Genomic DNA, 12,226 nt, shown 5'->3' with positions numbered 1-12,226 from the left:
CATATAATAACTTCTTATTCCTCATGTATTTGACATGACTTGTAAATCGTTTAGAGCAGCAATTCAATTCGAAATACCTCGCTCCTCAAGGAGCAATTTGGGTCGAGCCAGTTTGCAAACACACAAACACACTGAGTAATAGTAAGTATGATCAAACTCAAAGAGTACTACGGTCGTTGTAAAACCAGTTGAGTGCGTAAAGTGCGTAGTTCATAAAATGCACAAGGTAAACAACGGGCTTTTGGAAATACAAATGCTACGTCGGAATATGAAACACAAAACACGTGATCCAAGGCAAGGCGAGTTTATTTGTATAGTTAATTGTTTACACAAAAACAATTCAAAGTGATTTGGTAAAGCATTAAAAACATTAAAAGGTAAAACAAATATATACACAAGATTAATTAATTACATTACGTGGCCAACACTTACTTCATTCACAAATTTAGGACAGTTGATTAACATAAATGTACCCTTTCAAATCACCACAACTGTGCCTTTTTTTTTTTCCTTTTTTTCTTTCTTTTTTTTAAAAAATTGAATCCAGATCGGTTTAGTCACACGCCATCAATAGTTGGTAATATTTCCGACAGTCGTTGAACTGCACATGAGACCTGGCAAACCACGCCCCTCTCTACTGGCAGACCGGCCAGCTGAGCCCCAGCAGACCGCCTTTGTTTTAGAGTTCCCGGCACGATGGGCAACAGACACAAAGCTAGAAAAAACAAAACAAAACAAAACAAAACAAAAAAAAGGACAAAGTCAAGGTTAGTGACATAGTGTCAATAAAAACTCATGTGTTAATTTGAGTAAACGTCGCTGCCAGGAAAAAGAAAAACTGACGCTAGACCCCAACAAGCTTCCCAAGTTACTCCAAATAGCACCACCTGATTTATTCAGGCCCACTGGGCTCCTTCACATGAACCTGTTGATTCCCATATGAGGTTAGAAAACTACTCTCTTTTTAAAGACTTTTACTTTTTGAATTTCTGTTCAAAACACTATACAAACGTTTCCTTGACCCCAAGCCACATTTTATTATGAATCAAAGGATCACTTTTGTGATTTATATATATATATATATATATATATATATATATATGTATATATATATATGTATGTATATATAATATAATTTTTTTCTTTCTGTTGCTGCATTTTTCAACAGTCCAAATTTTCTTTTCAGTTACAGCTAACTGAAAAAAAAAAAAAAAAAAAAGACCATCATATCCACGATAAGTGTCGTGAAAAGAGGGAAAGGTAAAAGTCAGTATCTTCAGTATTTTTGTCTGTATTGGTAGCAACCAGTACTGTAAATTTAAAGATACCTGGACTTATCTGATGCTGCAAAACTCACCTAGTTTTTACTCCCAACAGGTGTAGAGGACACAAGCTGTGGCGATCAGATTAGATGACAGGTTCCATGGAAAAGCTGACTGAGAGGATAATAAGGTAAATTTCTGATGACTTTATACCTTTTTTACATTGAGAAACATATTTGATTTCTGCAAAGTTTTAATGCTGCAGTAACACATCACAGACCAGCCAGCCAGAACGTTACCAGGCCTCAAGGGGGCAGCGTTGCATTACAAATCCATCCTGGAGCTCAGCCTCTCAAGTTTGTTGTAACAGGAGATGGCAGTGAGGCATCATTGATGCGGCTCCCTACAGGGACCTTGGCCTGTATTAAATGTGATGGATGTTTTGCATTAGTGTGCGCTGACAGCAGCTTATTTTTATGTCTCATTCACTGTCCGCGAGTATCACATTCAAAAATGTGGCAGGTGAGCTACAGAGTGTGACTCCACTTTTTACAGCGTCCGTACTGTGTCACTGGCCTTCGTTCCACTCCGTCTCACTGTCATCCCTCTGTCTCTCTGTCTTCTCTTTCAACATCTGCAGACAGGATGCATTATTATGAGTGTAGTGTCCACTAATGCAACACAGTGGACAAACTATGGTCAGAAACAAATGGGTATGCTTTACTCTCTTACTTACAGAACCTGTAGAGGGTTTCAGAGGAATTTGTTCAGCTTTTGTTGTAGATTTTGGAGATTGTTTTACCTGGCTTTGGCTTTGTGACTCTGATGATCATTTAACTATTAAATATGTACGTAGCTAATTTGCATTCTGATCTGTAGACCAGAATGTAGTAGAGTAATAGCTACATTCAGGGGTCTGACGGTGCATTGTTTAATGTATATCTCAAGGGCACTGCAGCGGAAAATAGTTTCTGTTAGTTGGGTGATGGAGTGATGATGGAGAGAAAAGCTGGAGAGTGTTAATGAGCCAAGGTCCTATTATTTGGTCCTTTTTTCTACTTTCTCTTCCGTGGGCTGTGGCTGGGTATAGATAAGGCTTACGGCCTGAGGGTGTGGAATCAATAATGGATGTAATTGGTGAGGTGGAAGTGAGGATAATTGAAGGTAATTGTGTGGACCGTCACAAACATTGGAGAGAGGTCAAGACACCGGAAAGAAGTAGATGGTGGTGGGGAATGGGAATAAAAAATTATTTTTATTATAAGTCGGTCTTCCTATACCTACTATATAAAACATTTCATTGTCTCAGCTGCTTTGTCTTGTTGACTTGTTGCCCTTAAAAGTTGCAAAATACAAGACTGATCAAGCTAAATCCAAAATACAGCTCCAGCGGTGAAATGTTCATCTTCATATGGACACCGTAAATTTGTTGCGTTTGTTCAGATAAACCTCTGGTCTTGTGTATGGTTACTTCTTGAGCTCCAGGAATCAGCAGTGATGGAGATCAAAAATATTAAGCAAGATCTTTTTCCTTTTCTGTCTAATTAGTATAAAGCAACATAGACATGCTGGGGTGGTAAACACAAGCATGTTTTATACAGTTTACAGATATTGCATTACATGATTTCTGAATTTTCAAGTTCACTTTTTAAAATAGTTGCTACCATTTAGAACTGCTTGCCTTGTGCTGAATTAATCTTAATTAATCTGTATTAAGTCTCTTGGGTTTCTAGTTAATCTTCAGGTTAAAACCAACTTCCTAAAAATTTTTTTATCACCCTCACTCACCTTTTAAACTGTTTTTTTCCTACAGTAATCATGCTGCCACTCCATTTTACGCATGCTGTTTTACTTTCTCACAGTGAAACCATGTTATTGTGTTGCTGGCTGCTAAGAAGGTACAACGTAGCAGTTGTTGGATGCCTGCCTTGCTCAGGGGCACCTCAACAGTAGTATATGTGGGAGTGTGCAGTTTACTCATTGACTTGTTTCCCCGAATCACTTCAGCCAGGTAGAATTAAAACAGGCAACTGTTAAACTAAATTTAATGCCACTAAGGTGCAACAGCTTAAAGTCAAAGAATATTGCACTGTAGATTTTAAGAGTAACTGTTATACTCAGCCTCCGTTTGGTAGTGTGTATTTGTTTTAGATCAATGCTGTGAGTGCACAAAAAATACTGATGTAGGAAACCCCTCAGTTTATCAAGTGCCCTAGATTTTCTTTTTTTTCTCCACAGTTGGACTTTCCAGGAGCAGGTAGGGTAGACGGTAAATGGTGGAGTATTCTCAATCGTCAGCAGGGGGCACTGCACTACCGTGCATTACCCCAAAACTCAACCGCTGCAGAAACTTTTGCTGCTCTGCAGAGTCATGCCCACTGAATGATATGACACATTCATTCATATTTCACTCCGAGAACGTTCAGAGATTACTTCCTTCTAGTACCCTGGAGCAAAATTAATCCAAGATCTATGCTGTGTTATCTTTCCGTGGATTAAATCGAATTTAGGTGTATATTTTGCAGTTGAATTTACTTTCTGTTGCAGGGGGGATTGTGTTAGCGTAAGGAATGGATAAATGAAAGGATGTATCGAGTGCAACCTTGCAAGTACAGAATACACTGGGGTAGTGTACGCAATGTAAGAGTCACAGGAACAGAACAGCTTTCTTTGACTACACTGTGCTCAGTTTGGTTTTTCAGACCAATAAGCATGTTTTGCATTACTTGACTTGCTGAGCACTCTCTTTAGATTTTTGTGTAACAATACCAAATGTTTTTACAGCCTGATCGATACCGGCTTTTTAGGACTGACATCAAAGTAAAAAAACAAAAAAAAACAGTTGAATCAAATTAACTGCCAAATGTAGAACTACTTGAGGCAAAAATATTTTAGAGTTGAACAATAAATTTTGGATTTTTAAGCACTCCACAGAACCATCTGCTTACTTGTGATAGGTTACTTTAACAACTTACTTGCTGCAGAGTTGTATAAATCAAAAGTCTGGTCCACAAGCTATGGATTGATGAAACTATATAAATACCTCAAGTACTTTCTTTAGCATGAGGCTGTTAATGTAATTTTTTCATTTTAATTAAATTTTTGCATATGGTCCAGTATATCGTTGCTGATTGTCAATATCAGAACCTCAATATAGCAGCCTGTTTGTTTGTTTTTTGTTTTATTCTTTACCAAACATCATATAGCCAAAGAACTTATAATACAAGGACTCCATAGGTGAAAGGAAGCAGTGCTTGGATTGACAAACTTAAGCGTGAGAAGTTTTAGGTGAGTAGGTTTAAATGCATGGATATAACATCATTCACCTGCTTTGATGTCGCAGCCAAAGGTTTCCAGGTGATGACGCAACTTCACAGCTCCCCTGTCACTGCCTGGCTCAGAGGTAACCTGGCCTTCCTCCTTGTAGATCCCACTGCCCAGAGGATTTGGTGAAGGATTTTGTCAGTGATGAATTGTCTTTGAATTCCAAAGACAATTCTCTGTAACTTACCATTCAGATGGAAGGGAATGTGAATAGATGGAGCATATTTAGAGTATCTCACATACTTTGTGCAGTTAGTATTAATTCCATATTTTGTTTTAGTTGTCTGTGTTTACCTGCTGCAAGACACATGTTTCTCCATATTTAAGTCTCATTCCAACCATCTATTCTCCCTCTCTCCTCCACTCTCTCTCTGTCTTTTCCTGTATAATCTGCTCTTTCTCTATCAGAGGTATTTTTTATTATATACAAGATGGGTACAATGATTCAAAACAGACTGAATGTAAGACTTTGAGAGAGAGCGAGCCTGTGACTGTATATGAGTTGGGAAGAGAGGAGTGAGAGTAATGTTTTCATTACAGATAATCAAGTCAAGGCTTTGCTGTTATTCTTCAAGCACAGCCTGTTGTCAATAGAAACAGGAGTGCAGAGAGGGTAATAATAAAGGGCAAGGAAAACCAAATAAAGGGAAAAGCAAGCAAAAATTTAAAAGGGAAGACAGTGAACCACCTATCAGTGAAATCTCTCTCTGTGAAGTATCAGTCTCTTCCCTCCTTTGTGATGTGCTCCCATGCCTAATTGGAAGAGTAGTGTAGGTAATGAACCTGTTTATAGACTCATTATTACAATATTCAGCATTAGCAAAAGGTATTGTGCAGACGTCCAGGACAAGGGCTATGGAGATTGGAGAGGAGAATAGAAGGAAATGAATGCATGAAGGACAGTTGAGATTCATAAAAGAAAAATATTGTTGTCATGAATCTTTATACTTTGGTGTAAAAAGAAATGCTGCAGGTGTACTTTGATGTCTCTTCACACATGCTGATTGTTGTGACCAAGGTAATTGGGCCCCTGTCGGCTTGTGCTGTGCCATGAATGCTTTTTTTCAACACCTGCCAAACAGGGGAGTAGTGCCTTGTAAAGCCGGTCGCTGTGCAACTTGCAACTTCAGTTTTTCATTGCAAGATTGAGCAGTATGAGAAAATCAAACGTTGTGTGCTGGAGTTTTTTGGTTGAGGAGACCAGGACACCTTGTAAAAGCAACTACTATTGCTCAAAAAGGAAACATTTCAACTGCAAGGACTGACAGCAAGATAATATACACAACAATATGTGAGGGTTTATCATCACTCCCCATTCTCTGCTGTGCTGAGTGTACTGTATGCTTGCAGGGAGTTACAAGGTCAAATAAATATGACAATGATGTTTTATCATTACTATTGTTATTCCAGCACTTGTGGTGTTTGGACTCTGACTAGTCAGAAACACTTGTGGGTAGCAAAGAAAAGGAGGGGCAGGAACAATCTGCTTCCAGCTGAAAATAGGTTCAAGTTTGTGTCTTTATTCTTATTTGTTGCCTAGCATGACATCTACACAAGAGTGACCTAAGCTTCAGCAGTACCGTTTGCAGCCCAACCAGTTGGATCTTTTACTCTCTGCAGTCTGGTAAGCCTAGTTGAAATTCGCTTTACACAATAAATACCCAGCATGAAATTCTGTTACAAACTGTGCACTTACACCTTGACCTTAATTCTTGTCAAGCTGTAATAGAAAACACGGTAATAGATGCATCTACTATCTTCTGTTTTAACTCAAATAAACCTTGGTAAATGCTTGGAAGAAGTGCATATTTTGACACCAGTGACTTACTATGTCATACTTCATAGCACAATATTTTCTCTTTGATTTAATGAGTGTCATTAAGTTCTCAGTCACTACCCCTCTGAGTTTTGGGCTGTTTTCTTTTTCCCAATACTAATTCAGCAACGGGAACTGTTGTTCTAATGCTGTAGTGAATGCTGGTTATCTTGTCATATCTTACTAGATGTGTCACAGTGCATTTAAGCACTTTACTCCACACTTAACTGAAAGAACAACTTTTGCCATCAAAATATTTTTACTTGTATATACAGTATCTCTTAAGCCATTTGTCCTTACAGTCAAGCCTGCTTCACACCACAAGCGATGGCATTATCTCAGCCAAGATTCCCTGATGCTGATCCATTTAAACGTGAAGAAAAAGAGCTGACGAGAGGCAAAAAGTAACTCAGTTTTTAAAGGCCAGCCACTTTCACTGCGTGTATATGTGTGTTCGTGTTCTTGTGCTGCCCTTTCTCTAATTGACCAGCTGTGGCTACGTGTTCTGCCTCCTTAAAACCCTCATTGATCCCATGGCTGTTTCACAACAGGCCTTACCTCTTAGCTTTTACCCTCCGTTGCAGCTGTCCGTAACACTTCTGAGGAGGAGGGAAGGGAATGGTGGGGACTGGGATTGCAGAGTGAGGGAGAATAGAGGAATTGGAGCGAGAGAGGGAAGCAAGTCAAGGATGGATGGAGACAAAAAGAGGGATATATTTTTGTATTTTTATTTATTTATATATATCTATATATCTATAGATATATATATCTATATATCTATATCTATAAATATACATACACATTTAATCTTTAATATAAAAAATATAAATTGTTTTCATTAGGATGGGAATTCATAGTGACAATACACATCTTGTCCTTCCTGATCATCTATTCTCTTGCTGATTTTTTTCCCTTCAGTATCTCCCTCTTTTTGTCTCCTTCCATCCTCCACTTGCTTCCCTCTCTCACTCCAATTCTTTTATTCTCCCTCACTCTGCAATCCCAGTCCTCTCCTCTTCAGAAGTGTAATGGACAGCTGCAACGGAGGGTACAAGCAAAGAGGTAAGGCCTGTTGTGAAATGGCCATGGGCTCAATGGGGGTTTTAAGGAGATAGATAGATAGATAGATAATATTATATAGACCAAATCCTTCTTCAGGAACTTACTTGATACAGCGTGCAGTAATCAATATTTCGATACCAGCACAAATGAATTGCTAAATATTTTCAGTGATAAAGGCAGTGTGCAGAAAAATGTCCTACAGTTTGCTGTTACTAAAAATGTACTGTAAATGCCCCCACATTTCTTGACTTTCACATTCAGTGACAGTAATATAGGCTACATTAATGTGTTCTCATCTAAAATACAGCTCTGGAAAAAATTGAGACCACTGCAAAATTATCAGTTTCTCTGATTTTACTATTTATAGGTATGTGTTTGAGTAAAATGAACATTTTTGTTTTATTCTATAAACTACTGACAACATTTCTCACAAATTCCAAATAAAAATATTGTCCTTTTAGAGCATTTATTTGCAGAAAACGACAAAGAAAACAAGTTCATATTCATTTTTAAACAACATGATACTAATGTTTTAACTTAGGAAGAGTTCAGAAATCAATATTTGGTGGAATAACCCTGATTTTTATGCCACTCCTGGCGCAAAAATTCGAGCAGCTCAGCTTTGTTTGATGGCTTGTGAACATCCATCTTTCTCTGGATCACATTCCAGAGATTTTCAATGGGGTTCAGGTCTGGAGATCGGGCTAGCCATGAAAGGTTCTTGATCTGGTGTTCCTTCATCCGTACCTTGATTGACCTAGCTGTGTGGCATGGAGCATTGTCCGGCTGGAAAAAACAATCCTCAGAGTTGGGGAACATTGTCAGAGTAGCAAGTTTTCTTCCAGGATAACCTTGTACATGGCTTGAGTCATGCGTCCTTTGCAAAGACGCATCTGCCCGATTCCAGCCTTGCTGAAGCTAGATCATCACCGATCCTCCACCAAATTTCAAAGTGGGTGTGAGACACTGTAGCTTGTAGGCCTCTCCAGGTCTCCGTCTAACCATAAGACCACCAGGTGTTGGGCAAAGCTGAAAATTGGACTCATCAGATAAGATGACCTTATTCCAGTCCTCTATGGTCCAATCCTCATGGTCTTTTGCAAACCTTGCTTCTCATTGATGAAGGGCTTTTTTCTAGCTTTACACATCTTGAGCTTTGCCCGTAGGAGCCTGTTTCGAACCGTTCTCGCCGTGCACTTTACCCTAGCTGCCATTTGCCATTCTTTTAGTAGGTCACTTGATGATCCTACGGTTGCTGAGTAACGTTCGAATTAAGTGATGGTCATCCCGGTCAGTGGAGAATTGTTTTCGCCCTCTGCCAGTCTGTAGCTATGTTGTTCCCGATGTCTGCTGCTTGACCTTGTTCTTATGAACCGGCATCTTAGAAATTTTTAGGATGGAAGCAACCTGATAATCACTGTATCCCTCTGCCAGTAAAGCCAGAATTGAACCCTTCTTTTCCAAACTCAAAGCTTTTCTTTTGGCATGGTCAATAGTTATTTTTTGATTCCAATTACTTTTGAGATACTACTAGCACTGTTTTTGCCATCCAGCTGGTCCTATTGCAAGAGGCTAGTGATGCCCACAGCAGTTGTTTTTATACTTTTCCTTTGTTAAATAAGATTTGGCTCAGCTGATCACCTAATCAGTGTGCTCGTGTTGGAATTCAACAGACACGGGAATGGAATGGCTGTCATACATGTAGAGATGCTGATTTCAGAAAAATTTGCAGTGGTCTCTTAATTTTTTCCAGAGCTGTACATAATTGTTGGGCTACCTGGGTGTCAGGTAGTCTGAAACGCATGTCACATAACCTCCTAGTCTGGGTTTGAATCCAGCCAAGAAGCTTTTGTCACCCCTCTTGCTTTCAACTTCTTTATTCCTTGTAAATGCAAAACCTTTAAAAACAATTAGAATTGTAATTGTCTTTAGCTGTGGGCTAAGATCAAAAAAGGGGGTACTTTCAGACTTGGCTGACTCTGAATGCTAGCTTAAGCACATTTTCTAGGGGAGAAACTTTGGAAAGTCTTGGTTTACAAAATTCCATATGTTTTTATAGTCGATGCAAAGATGGAACCCTGCCAAACATCCTACACTTCTGAGCTTCTCTCACTCTAATAATATCCCATGAACTTTGACCTTTCTTCCTCCAGGACCCTTCTTCGCGGCTGTGGGCCAGGGCCAAGGCCATTAAACCTGGCTTAATAAACTGCTGAGCCCCTCTCTTCCCACTACTCACAGGTCTGAAGGGTCCAGAGTCAGCAAAGTCAGAGTCTGGTCCTGTCAGCAACCTTCAGAGATGGTTTGAAGAGTGTGTCTCTCTAGCGCCTTTATCTTCATCAAGAATGATACTTGCTAATACATGCTGATCTCAATTAATGCCTAGTCATATGCTTGAAGCAATGATTTGGACATATTTGCATTAATCCTTAGAATTTTCTTATTTAAAAATGAGTATGCTTGGCACTTTAACTCTTTCTCACTAAAATTTTTGTAGCAATAGCCATTGTAATGTATAGACAGCATAGGAAGTTGAAGGAAATGTTGCATGCATCACAGTTAGCATGCTGAACGTGTAAGAAAAAGGTATTGCTGCTTAAGAACCACTAATACAAGCATGTTGGACACTGTCTGCAGGCTTATCTCCACATATTTGGACCCATAATTTCATATGGTGTATATTCACTGGGATTTTAGCTTCTCTGATGACACAAGAGATTAGTTGTGTTTCTTATCTTGGTTTGTACTGCTGAGGGCATATTTTCCAGATTGTCGTTATCTGAGACTCATCACTTTTTGGATATCGAAACATTTCAGTATAATTGATGTTTGACCTTTTTATGTCATTAAAATGGGAGTTCAGTATCATTGTTTCATTAATGTTTTTCGGTTCTGCTAGTTTTTTGCACAAACTGCAGGCTTATTGGCTGGATTATGTAAACCAGCCACCAAAAGTTATATCAAATACAAGCTTCTGATAGTATCATCAGTATTGAGAAAAGTTTATATGTAGTTTGGTTTAATTGCTCTTTCATCTCCTTGTAATCTTCGTGACAAGTTTGTGTTTGTTTGTGTGTGTGTGTGTGTGTGTGTGTGTGTGTGTGTGTGTGTGTGTGTGTGTGTGTGTGTGTGTGTGTGTGTGTGTGTGTGTGTGAGAGAGAGAGAGAGAGAATGTGTCTTGTTAGACTGTGTAGCCCAACTTTTATGCGTCAAAAAGTTTTCTATTATTAAATAGGTTCTGTGTATTGCTATGCTGCAGAGAATATACTAGATGTGTACATTTCTCTATTTCTCTTGTTTTATAGATGTGGTTGTGTTTGCAACTGCACATAGACCCAAAGTATGTGTCATTTGTACAACTACCTGCATTCATGGAGCCATAAAACCACCACATCTCTTTGTAATTTAGATTCATACTGTATATATGAAAAAAAAAAATTACACACTGTCAGTTTTACTGTCACCTGTATTCTGAAAGCACTAGATCAAAATCAGAAATGCAAATGACAAAAAACCCTAATGCAATGATCCCCTTCGTACATGTTTAGCACTGAAGTGTGTCCTACAGTGTCTTACTCTTGTGAGTCAATGCATTTTTAATGTGGACTTATTTTCAGCTGAATAATTTAGTGCATGGTCAGCAGCAGGGGTGATCCAGAATCCATCTGATGGGAAGAAAGAGCACAGGGGGTATATCCAGCTTAAGAAGTTTGAATGGGCATGAAAATGCATATTGTAGCACTATGTGTACTATGGATTGAGTCTATAGGGAGTCATGTTTGTAGATTTGAGTCTTACGATGAATGGCATGTCTATGGCAGTATATTCATTAGAAAATGGGCTGTACATCAATATATTGTTTATCATTATAATAATTTTCTATCATTACTGTAGTATTGTCTGTCATGATACACATTTTTGTCTAAGTTAATAATACCAAGTCTGATTACTTCTAGTCAATATCAAGGGCTCCTCAGGTCAACTGTTAAAACTTTGTTTCAGCATAATGGAAATAGGATCAATTTGGAGTTTTAGGGGTTTCTGGGATTGAAAACCCACGCTCAAACACCTGGGCTCAAAACTGTCCTTCACCTGACCTGTGTCTTGTGATGGATGCTGTGGCATAGTGGTCCTGTTGGTAGCATTCGGTCCTTCAAAGGATTCTAGGGAGAGTATTGCCGTAATAACCTGTAATTTAGGACTACATCAGAGGGATGGGATATGAGCGATGAGAATATTTACCTAGAGTTAACTGAATCATAGTAGGATTATTAGGTAACAATAGGCACACATTCAGCTTAATCTTGGGCTCAAGTCTCATAAGAAATTAGAGAGTCAACCTGTTTCAGAGCTTCACCTAAGTAATGTCTACATTATGTAGTTTTAATGCAAGCACAGCTGCAAATAGTGTGGGCTGGTTTATTTTCTTCTCTGACCACCCCCCCCCCCCCCTCCAGCACACAGACAGGACTGCATTCATTTGTTTTATTGCATTAGAGCATTATGTAAATATGTACATTGTCAGTCTTTGGAGGGAGAGAGCACTGATGGGCCTGAATAGAGCATCCGAAGAGGGCAATTTAACAGCTAGCGATGAATGTCCTATAACATATATCAGCTTGTCACACACACAAATGGACATCAACATCATCATGCAGGAAACGAGACAGGCCCATCTGCAGCAGGGGTAGACCCGGGGATCCGGGGGGCTCAGTCTCTTTCATTTACCATGGCCGAGCACTCAGTGTGAACGTGGGCTTTG

At 39.0% G+C, this 12,226-nt stretch overlaps 1 long non-coding RNA gene across 1 annotated transcript; it reads left to right on the top strand.

Annotated features, from left to right (window-relative positions):
• The first annotated feature begins 1,217 nt into the window (after window positions 1-1,217).
• Window positions 1,218-9,705, top strand: LOC120799322. The gene is made up of 4 exons (XR_005708807.1): window positions 1,218-1,266; window positions 1,378-1,452; window positions 6,127-6,210; window positions 9,618-9,705. It is a non-coding gene; the product is annotated as an uncharacterized LOC120799322 (long non-coding RNA).
• The last annotated feature ends 2,521 nt before the right edge of the window (window positions 9,706-12,226 follow it).

Source organism: Xiphias gladius, chromosome 2, assembly GCF_016859285.1.
Source record: "Xiphias gladius isolate SHS-SW01 ecotype Sanya breed wild chromosome 2, ASM1685928v1, whole genome shotgun sequence".
Classification (NCBI taxonomy): Eukaryota; Metazoa; Chordata; class Actinopteri; order Istiophoriformes; family Xiphiidae; genus Xiphias; species Xiphias gladius.
The sequence above is the reverse complement of the archived record's forward strand: the minus strand, read 5'-3'. Positions and strand labels throughout refer to the sequence as shown.